Consider the following 12286-nt stretch of genomic DNA (forward strand, 5'->3'; position numbering starts at 1 on the left):
ACCAATGACAGTCTTAATTTGATAGTGCAAACCCAATACCTTACTAACTGTGCTAACCAGACTGTGCATAGAAACACCCAATTTATCAGAGATTTAAGTGAATAAGCTACAGTGTCTAAGGTACTAAACATAATATATTCTATGGGGTGTCATAAGCAAGTCATTAGAATACTTTCCTACTAAATTTATAAGACATATGCATTCAATATTTGAGTAAACAAAGAGAAAATAAAACTATCTATTGGGTTTCACTAAAAAGTCCATTGGAAGACTTGACTATTGTTGTTAAAAGACATAGGCATTCATATTATAGAGCCACAAACCACACTAGTAAAATAAAAAAATGATAACATGGGATTCAAACCAATGACAGTCTTAATTTGATAGTGCAAACCCAATACCTTACTAACTGTGCTAACCAGACTGTGCATACCAGACTCATAATTTATCAGAGATTTAAGTGAATAAGCTACAGTGTCTAAGGTACTAAACATAATATATTCTATGGGGTGTCATAAGCAAGTTATTATAATACTTTCCTACTACATTTATAAGACATATGCATTCAATATTTGAGTAAACAAAGAGAAAATAAAGCTATATATTGGGTTTCACTAAAAAGTCCATTGGAAGACTTGACTATTGTTGTTAAAAGACATAGGCATTCATATTATAGAGCCACAAACCACACTAGTAAAATAAAAACATGATAACAAGGGATTCGAACAAATGACAGTCTTAATTTGATAGTGCAAACCCAACACCTTACTAACTGTGCTAACCAGACTGTGCGTAGAAACCCACAATTTATCAGAGATTTAAGTGAATAAGCTACAGTGTCCAAGGTACTAAACATAATATATTCTATGGGGTTTCATAAGCAAGTCATTAGAATACTTTCCTACTAAATTTATAAGACATAAGCATTCAATATTTGAGTAAACAAAGAGAAAATAAAGCTATCTATTGGGTTTCACTAAAAAGTCCATTGGAAGACTTGACTATTGTTGTTAAAAGACATAGGCATTCATATTATAGAGCCACAAACCACACTAGTAAAATAAAAAATGATAACATGGGATTCAAACCAATGACAGTCTTAATTTGATAGTGCAAACCCAACACCTTAATAACTGTGCTAACCACACTGTGCATAGCAAACGCCCAATTTATCAGAGATTTAAGTGAATAAGCTACAGTGTCCAAAGTACTAAACATAATATATTCTATGGGGTGTCATAAGCAAGTCATTTGAATACTTTCCTACTAAATCTATAAGACATATGCATTCAATATTTGAGTAAACAAAGAGAAAATAAAGCTATCTATTGGGTTTCACTAAAAAGTCCATTGGAAGACTTGACTATTGTTGTTAAAAGACATAGGCATTCATATTATAGAGCCACAAACCACACTAGTAAAATAAAAACATGATAACATAGAATTCGAACCAATGACAGTCTTAATTTGATAGTGCAAACCCAACACCTTACTAACTGTGCTAACCAGACTGTGCATAGAAGCACCCAATTTATCAGAGATTTAAGTGAATAAGCTACAGTGTCCAAGGTACTAAACATAATATATTCTATGGGGTGTCATAAGCAAGTCATTAGAATACTTTCCTACTAAATTTATAAGACATATGCATTCAATATTTGAGTAAACAAAGAGAAAATAAAGCTATCTATTGGGTTTCACTAAAAAGTCCATTGGAAGACTTGACTATTGTTGTTAAAAGACATAGGCATTCATATTATAGAGCCACAAACCACACTAGTAAAAAAAAATGATAACATGGGATTCAAACCAATGACAGTCTTAATTTGATAGTGCAAACCCAACACCTTACTAAATGTGCTAACCACACTGTGCATAGCAGAATCCCAATTTATCAGAGATTTAAGTGAATAAGCTACAGTGTCCAAGGTACTAAACATAATATATTCTATGGGGTGTCATAAGCAAGTCATTTGAATACTTTCCTACTAAATCTATAAGACATAAGCATTCAATATTTGAGTAAACAAAGAGAAAATAAAGCTATCTATTGGGTTTCACTAAAAAGTCCATTGGAAGACTTGACTATTGTTGTTAAAAGACATAGGCATTCATATTATAGAGCCACAAACCACACTAGTAAAATAAAAACATGATAACATGGAATTCGAACCAATGACAGTCTTAATTTGATAGTGCAAACCCAACACCTTACTAACTGTGCTAACCAGACTGTGCATAGAAACACCCAATTTATCAGAGATTTAAGTGAATAAGCTACAGTGTCCAAGGTACTAAACATAATATATTCTATGGGGTGTCATAAGCAAGTCATTAGAATACTTTCCTACTAAATTTATAAGACATATGCATTCAATATTTGAGTAAACAAAGAGAAAATAAAGCTATCTATTGGGTTTCACTAAAAAGTCCATTGGAAGACTTGACTATTGTTGTTAAAAGACATAGGCATTCATATTATAGAGCCACAAACCACACTAGTAAAATAAAAACATGATAACATGGGATTCGAACCAATGACAGTCTTAATTTGATAGTGCAAACCCAACACCTTACTAACTGTGCTAACCAGACTGTGCATAGCAAATGCGCAATTTATCAGAGATTTAAGTGAATAAGCTACAGTGTCCAAGGTACTAAACATAATATATTCTATGGGGTGTCATAAGCAAGTCATTAGAATACTTTCCTACTAAATTTATAAGACATAAGCATTCAATATTTGAGTAAACAAAGAGAAAATAAAGCTATCTATTGGGTTTCACTAAAAAGTTCATTGGAAGACTTGACTATTGTTGTTAAAAGACATAGGCATTCATATTATAGAGCCACAAACCACACTAGTAAAATAAAAACATGATAACATGGGATTCGAACCAATGACAGTCTTAATTTGATAGTGCAAACCCAACACCTTACTAACTGTGCTAACCAGACTGTGCATACCAGACATATAATTTATCAGAGATTTAAGTAAATAAGCTACAGTGTCCAAGGTACTAAACATAATATATTCTATGGGGTGTCATAAGCAAGTCATTAGAATACTTTCCTACTAAATTTATAGACATATGCATTCAATATTTGAGTAAACAAAGAGAAAATAAAGCTATCTATTGGGTTTCACTAAAAAGTCCATTGGAAGACTTGACTATTGTTGTTAAAAGACATAGGCATTCATATTATAGAGCCACAAACCACACTAGTAAAAAAAATGATAACATGGGATTCAAACCAATGACAGTCTTAATTTGATAGTGCAAACCCAACACCTTACTAACTGTGCTAACCACACTGTGCATAGCAGAAGCCCAATTTATCAGAGATTTAAGTGAATAAGCTACAGTGTCCAAGGTACTAAACATAATATATTCTATGGGGTGTCATAAGCAAGTCATTTGAATACTTTCCTACTAAATCTATAAGACATATGCATTCAATATTTGAGTAAACAAAGAGAAAATAAAGCTATCTATTGGGTTTCACTAAAAAGTCCATTGGAAGACTTGACTATTGTTGTTAAAAGACATAGGCATTCATATTATAGAGCCAAAAACCACACTAGTAAAATAAAAACATGATAACATGGAATTCGAACCAATGACAGTCTTAATTTGATAGTGCAAACCCAACACCTTACTAACTGTGCTAACCAGACTGTGCATAGAAACACCCAATTTATCAGAGATTTAAGTGAATAAGCTACAGTGTCCAAGGTACTAAACATAATATATTCTATGGGGTTTCATAAGCAAGTCATTAGAATACTTTCCTACTAAATTTATAAGACATAAGCATTCAATATTTGAGTAAACAAAGAGAAAATAAAGCTATCTATTGGGTTTCACTAAAAAGTCCATTGGAAGACTTGACTATTGTTGTTAAAAGACATAGGCATTCATATTATAGAGCCATAAACCACACTAGTAAAATAAAAAAATGATAACATGGGATTCAAACCAATGACAGTCTTAATTTGATAGTGCAAACCCAATACCTTACTAACTGTGCTAACCAGACTGTGCATACCAGACTCATAATTTATCAGAGATTTAAGTGAATAAGCTACAGTGTCTAAGGTACTAAACATAATATATTCTATGGGGTGTCATAAGCAAGTTATTATAATACTTTCCTACTACATTTATAAGACATATGCATTCAATATTTGAGTAAACAAAGAGAAAATAAAGCTATATATTGGGTTTCACTAAAAAGTCCATTGGAAGACTTGACTATTGTTGTTAAAAGACATAGGCATTCATATTATAGAGCCACAAACCACACTAGTAAAATAAAAAATGATAACATGGGATTCGAACCAATGACAGTCTTAATTTGATAGTGCAAACCCAACACCTTACTAACTGTGCTAACCACACTGTGCATAGCAGATGCTCAATTTATCAGAGATTTAAGTGAATAAGCTACAGTGTCCAAAGTACTAAACATAATATATTCTATGGGGTGTCATAAGCAAGTCATTTGAATACTTTCCTACTAAATCTATAAGACATATGCATTCAATATTTGAGTAAACAAAGAGAAAATAAAGCTATCTATTGGGTTTCACTAAAAAGTCCATTGGATGACTTGACTATTGTTGTTAAAAGACATAGGCATTCATATTATAGAGCCACAAACCACACTAGTAAAATAAAAACATGATAACATGGAATTCGAACCAATGACAGTCTTAATTTGATAGTGCAAACCCAATACCTTACTAACTGTGCTAACCAGACTGTGCATAGAAACACCCAATTTATCAGAGATTTAAGTGAATAAGCTACAGTGTCTAAGGTACTAAACATAATATATTCTATGGGGTGTCATAAGCAAGTCATTAGAATACTTTCCTACTAAATTTATAAGACATATGCATTCAATATTTGAGTAAACAAAGAGAAAATAAAACTATCTATTGGGTTTCACTAAAAAGTCCATTGGAAGACTTGACTATTGTTGTTAAAAGACATAGGCATTCATATTATAGAGCCACAAACCACACTAGTAAAATAAAAAAATGATAACATGGGATTCAAACCAATGACAGTCTTAATTTGATAGTGCAAACCCAATACCTTACTAACTGTGCTAACCAGACTGTGCATACCAGACTCATAATTTATCAGAGATTTAAGTGAATAAGCTACAGTGTCTAAGGTACTAAACATAATATATTCTATGGGGTGTCATAAGCAAGTTATTAGAATACTTTCCTACTACATTTATAAGACATATGCATTCAATATTTGAGTAAACAAAGAGAAAATAAAGCTATATATTGGGTTTCACTAAAAAGTCCATTGGAAGACTTGACTATTGTTGTTAAAAGACATAGGCATTCATATTATAGAGCCACAAACCACACTAGTAAAATAAAAACATGATAACAAGGGATTCGAACAAATGACAGTCTTAATTTGATAGTGCAAACCCAACACCTTACTAACTGTGCTAACCAGACTGTGCGTAGAAACTCACAATTTATCAGAGATTTAAGTGAATAAGCTACAGTGTCCAAGGTACTAAACATAATATATTCTATGGGGTTTCATAAGCAAGTCATTAGAATACTTTCCTACTAAATTTATAAGACATAAGCATTCAATATTTGAGTAAACAAAGAGAAAATAAAGCTATCTATTGGGTTTCACTAAAAAGTCCATTGGAAGACTTGACTATTGTTGTTAAAAGACATAGGCATTCATATTATAGAGCCACAAACCACACTAGTAAAATAAAAAATGATAACATGGGATTCAAACCAATGACAGTCTTAATTTGATAGTGCAAACCCAACACCTTAATAACTGTGCTAACCACACTGTGCATAGCAAACGCCCAATTTATCAGAGATTTAAGTGAATAAGCTACAGTGTCCAAAGTACTAAACATAATATATTCTATGGGGTGTCATAAGCAAGTCATTTGAATACTTTCCTACTAAATCTATAAGACATATGCATTCAATATTTGAGTAAACAAAGAGAAAATAAAGCTATCTATTGGGTTTCACTAAAAAGTCCATTGGAAGACTTGACTATTGTTGTTAAAAGACATAGGCATTCATATTATAGAGCCACAAACCACACTAGTAAAATAAAAACATGATAACATAGAATTCGAACCAATGACAGTCTTAATTTGATAGTGCAAACCCAACACCTTACTAACTGTGCTAACCAGACTGTGCATAGAAACACCCAATTTATCAGAGATTTAAGTGAATAAGCTACAGTGTCCAAGGTACTAAACATAATATATTCTATGGGGTGTCATAAGCAAGTCATTAGAATACTTTCCTACTAAATTTATAAGACATATGCATTCAATATTTGAGTAAACAAAGAGAAAATAAAGCTATCTATTGGGTTTCACTAAAAAGTCCATTGGAAGACTTGACTATTGTTGTTAAAAGACATAGGCATTCATATTATAGAGCCACAAACCACACTAGTAAAAAAAAATGATAACATGGGATTCAAACCAATGACAGTCTTAATTTGATAGTGCAAACACAACACCTTACTAAATGTGCTAACCACACTGTGCATAGCAGAATCCCAATTTATCAGAGATTTAAGTGAATAAGCTACAGTGTCCAAGGTACTAAACATAATATATTCTATGGGGTGTCATAAGCAAGTCATTTGAATACTTTCCTACTAAATCTATAAGACATAAGCATTCAATATTTGAGTAAACAAAGAGAAAATAAAGCTATCTATTGGGTTTCACTAAAAAGTCCATTGGAAGACTTGACTATTGTTGTTAAAAGACATAGGCATTCATATTATAGAGCCACAAACCACACTAGTAAAATAAAAACATGATAACATGGAATTCGAACCAATGACAGTCTTAATTTGATAGTGCAAACCCAACACCTTACTAACTGTGCTAACCAGACTGTGCATGGAAACACCCAATTTATCAGAGATTTAAGTGAATAAGCTACAGTGTCCAAGGTACTAAACATAATATATTCTATGGGGTGTCATAAGCAAGTCATTAGAATACTTTCCTACTAAATTTATAAGACATATGCATTCAATATTTGAGTAAACAAAGAGAAAATAAAGCTATCTATTGGGTTTCACTAAAAAGTCCATTGGAAGACTTGACTATTGTTGTTAAAAGACATAGGCATTCATATTATAGAGCCACAAACCACACTAATAAAATAAAAACATGATAACATGGGATTCGAACCAATGACAGTCTTAATTTGATAGTGCAAACCCAACACCTTACTAACTGTGCTAACCAGACTGTGCATAGCAAATGCGCAATTTATCAGAGATTTAAGTGAATAAGCTACAGTGTCCAAGGTACTAAACATAATATATTCTATGGGGTGTCATAAGCAAGTCATTAGAATACTTTCCTACTAAATTTATAAGACATAAGCATTCAATATTTGAGTAAACAAAGAGAAAATAAAGCTATCTATTGGGTTTCACTAAAAAGTTCATTGGAAGACTTGACTATTGTTGTTAAAAGACATAGGCATTCATATTATAGAGCCACAAACCACACTAGTAAAATAAAAACATGATAACATGGGATTCGAACCAATGACAGTCTTAATTTGATAGTGCAAACCCAACACCTTACTAACTGTGCTAACCAGACTGTGCATAGAAACACCCAATTTATCAGAGATTTAAGTGAATAAGCTACAGTGTCCAAGGTACTAAACATAATATATTCTATGGGGTGTCATAAGCAAGTCATTAGAATACTTTCCTACTAAATTTATAAGACATATGCATTCAATATTTGAGTAAACAAAGAGAAAATAAAGCTATCTATTGGGTTTCACTAAAAAGTCCATTGGAAGACTTGACTATTGTTGTTAAAAGACATAGGCATTCATATTATAGAGCCACAAACCACACTAGTAAAAAAAAATGATAACATGGGATTCAAACCAATGACAGTCTTAATTTGATAGTGCAAACCCAACACCTTACTAAATGTGCTAACCACACTGTGCATAGCAGAATCCCAATTTATCAGAGATTTAAGTGAATAAGCTACAGTGTCCAAGGTACTAAACATAATATATTCTATGGGGTGTCATAAGCAAGTCATTTGAATACTTTCCTACTAAATCTATAAGACATATGCATTCAATATTTGAGTAAACAAAGAGAAAATAAAGCTATCTATTGGGTTTCACTAAAAAGTCCATTGGAAGACTTGACTATTGTTGTTAAAAGACATAGGCATTCATATTATAGAGCCACAAACCACACTAGTAAAATAAAAACATGATAACATGGAATTCGAACCAATGACAGTCTTAATTTGATAGTGCAAACCCAACACCTTACTAACTGTGCTAACCAGACTGTGCATAGAAACACCCAATTTATCAGAGATTTAAGTGAATAAGCTACAGTGTCCAAGGTACTAAACATAATATATTCTATGGGGTGTCATAAGCAAGTCATTAGAATACTTTCCTACTAAATTTATAAGACATATGCATTCAATATTTGAGTAAACAAAGAGAAAATAAAGCTATCTATTGGGTTTCACTAAAAAGTCCATTGGAAGACTTGACTATTGTTGTTAAAAGACATAGGCATTCATATTATAGAGCCACAAACCACACTAGTAAAATAAAAACATGATAACATGGGATTCGAACCAATGACAGTCTTAATTTGATAGTGCAAACCCAACACCTTACTAACTGTGCTAACCAGACTGTGCATAGCAAATGCGCAATTTATCAGAGATTTAAGTGAATAAGCTACAGTGTCCAAGGTACTAAACATAATATATTCTATGGGGTGTCATAAGCAAGTCATTAGAATACTTTCCTACTAAATTTATAAGACATAAGCATTCAATATTTGAGTAAACAAAGAGAAAATAAAGCTATCTATTGGGTTTCACTAAAAAGTTCATTGGAAGACTTGACTGTTGTTGTTAAAAGACATAGGCATTCATATTATAGAGCCACAAACCACACTAGTAAAATAAAAACATGATAACATGGGATTCGAACCAATGACAGTCTTAATTTGATAGTGCAAACCCAACACCTTACTAACTGTGCTAACCAGACTGTGCATACCAGACATATAATTTATCAGAGATTTAAGTAAATAAGCTACAGTGTCCAAGGTACTAAACATAATATATTCTATGGGGTGTCATAAGCAAGTCATTAGAATACTTTCCTACTAAATTTATAAGACATATGCATTCAATATTTGAGTAAACAAAGAGAAAATAAAGCTATCTATTGGGTTTCACTAAAAAGTCCATTGGAAGACTTGACTATTGTTGTTAAAAGACATAGGCATTCATATTATAGAGCCACAAACCACACTAGTAAAAAAAAATGATAACATGGGATTCAAACCAATGACAGTCTTAATTTGATAGTGCAAACCCAACACCTTACTAACTGTGCTAACCACACTGTGCATAGCAGAAGCCCAATTTATCAGAGATTTAAGTGAATAAGCTACAGTGTCCAAGGTACTAAACATAATATATTCTATGGGGTGTCATAAGCAAGTCATTTGAATACTTTCCTACTAAATCTATAAGACATATGCATTCAATATTTGAGTAAACAAAGAGAAAATAAAGCTATCTATTGGGTTTCACTAAAAAGTCCATTGGAAGACTTGACTATTGTTGTTAAAAGACATAGGCATTCATATTATAGAGCCAAAAACCACACTAGTAAAATAAAAACATGATAACATGGAATTCGAACCAATGACAGTCTTAATTTGATAGTGCAAACCCAGCACCTTACTAACTGTGCTAACCAGACTGTGCATAGAAACACCCAATTTATCAGAGATTTAAGTGAATAAGCTACAGTGTCCAAGGTACTAAACATAATATATTCTATGGGGTGTCATAAGCAAGTCATTAGAATACTTTCCTACTAAATTTATAAGACATATGCATTCAATATTTGAGTAAACAAAGAGAAAATAAAGCTATCTATTGGGTTTCACTAAAAAGTCCATTGGAAGACTTGACTATTGTTGTTAAAAGACATAGGCATTCATATTATAGAGCCACAAACCACACTAGTAAAATAAAAACATGATAACATGGGATTCGAACCAATGACAGTCTTAATTTGATAGTGCAAACCCAACACCTTACTAACTGTGCTAACCAGACTGTGCATAGCAAATGTACAATTTATCAGAGATTTAAGTGAATAAGCTACAGTGTCCAAGGTACTAAACATAATATATTCTATGGGGTGTCATAAGCAAGTAATTAAAATACTTTCCTACTAAATTTATAAGACATAAGCATTCAATATTTGAGTAAACAAAGAGAAAATAAAGCTATCTATTGGGTTTCACTAAAAAGTCCATTGGAAGACTTGACTATTGTTGTTAAAAGACATAGGCATTCATATTATAGAGCCACAAACCACACTAGTAAAATAAAAACATGATAACATGGGATTCAAACCAATGATAGTCTTAATTTGATAGTGCAAACACAACACCTTACTAACTGTGCTAACCAGACTGTGCATACCAGACACACAATTTATCAGAGATTTAAGTGAATAAGCTACAATGTCCAAGGTACTAAACATAATATATTCTATGGGGTGTCATAAGCAAGTCATTAGAATACTTTCCTACTAAATTTATAAGACATAAGCATTCAATATTTGAGTAAACAAAGAGAAAATAAAGCTATCTATTGGGTTTCACTGAAAAGTCCATTGGAAGACTTGACTATTGTTGTTAAAAGACATAGGCATTCATATTATAGAGCCACAAACCACACTAGTAAAATAAAAACATGATAACATGGGATTAGAACCAATGACAGTCTTAATTTGATAGTGCAAACCCAACACCTTACTAACTGTGCTAACCAGACTGTGCATACCAGACACATAATTTATCAGAGATTTAAGTAAATAAGCTACAGTGTCCAAGGTACTAAACATAATATATTCTATGGGGTGTCATAAGCAAGTCATTAGAATACTTTCCTACTAAATTTATAAGACATATGCATTCAATATTTGAGTAAACAAAGAGAAAATAAAGCTATCTATTGGGCTTCACTAAAAAGTCCATTGGAAGACTTGACTATTGTTGTTAAAAGACATAGGCATTCATATTATAGAGACACAAACCACACTAGTAAAAAAAAAATGATAACATAGGATTCAAACCAATGACAGTCTTAATTTGATAGTGCAAACCCAACACCTTACTAACTGTGCTAACCAGACTGTGCATACCAGACTCATAATTTATCAGAGATTTAAGTGAATAAGCTACAGTGTCTAAGGTACTAAACATAATATATTCTAAGGGGTGTCATAAGCAAGTTATTAGAATACTTTCCTACTACATTTATAAGACATATGCATTCAATATTTGAGTAAACAAAGAGAAAATAAAGCTATATATTGGGTTTCACTAAAAAGTCCATTTGAAGACTTGACTATTGTTTTTAAAAGACATAGGCATTCATATTATAGAGCCACAAACCACACTAGTAAAATAAAAACATGATAACAAAGGATTCGAACAAATAACAGTCTTAACTTGATAGTGCAAACCCAACACCTTACTAACTGTGCTAACCAGACTGTGCATAGAAACACCCAATTTATCAGAGATTTAAGTGAATAAGCTACAGTGTCCAAGGTACTAAACATAATATATTCTATGGGGTGTCATAAGCAAGTCATTAGAATACTTTCCTACTAAATTTATAAGACATAAGCATTCAATATTTGAGTAAACAAAGAGAAAATAAAGCTATCTATTGGGTTTCACTAAAAAGTCCATTGGAAGACTTGACTATTGTTGTTAAAAGACATAGGCATTCATATTATAGAGCCACAAACCACACTAGTAAAATAAAAAATGATAACATGGGATTCGAACCAATGACAGTCTTAATTTGATAGTGCAAACCCAACACCTTACTAACTGTGCTAACCAGACTGTGCATACCAGACTCATAATTTATCAGAGATTTCAGTGAATAAGCTACAGTGTCTAAGGTACTAAACATAATATATTCTATGGGGTGTCATAAGCAAGTTATTAGAATACTTTCCTACTAAATTTATAAGACATATGCATTCAATATTTGAGTAAACAAAGAGAAAATAAAGCTATATATTGGGTTTCACTAAAAAGTCCATTGGAAGACTTGATTATTGTTGTTAAAAGACATAGGCATTCATATTATAGAGCCACAAACCACACTAGTAAAATAAAAA

The sequence above is a fragment of the Pseudophryne corroboree genome, chromosome 3, assembly GCF_028390025.1.
Source record: "Pseudophryne corroboree isolate aPseCor3 chromosome 3, aPseCor3.hap2, whole genome shotgun sequence".
NCBI classification, from domain to species: domain Eukaryota; kingdom Metazoa; phylum Chordata; class Amphibia; order Anura; family Myobatrachidae; genus Pseudophryne; species Pseudophryne corroboree.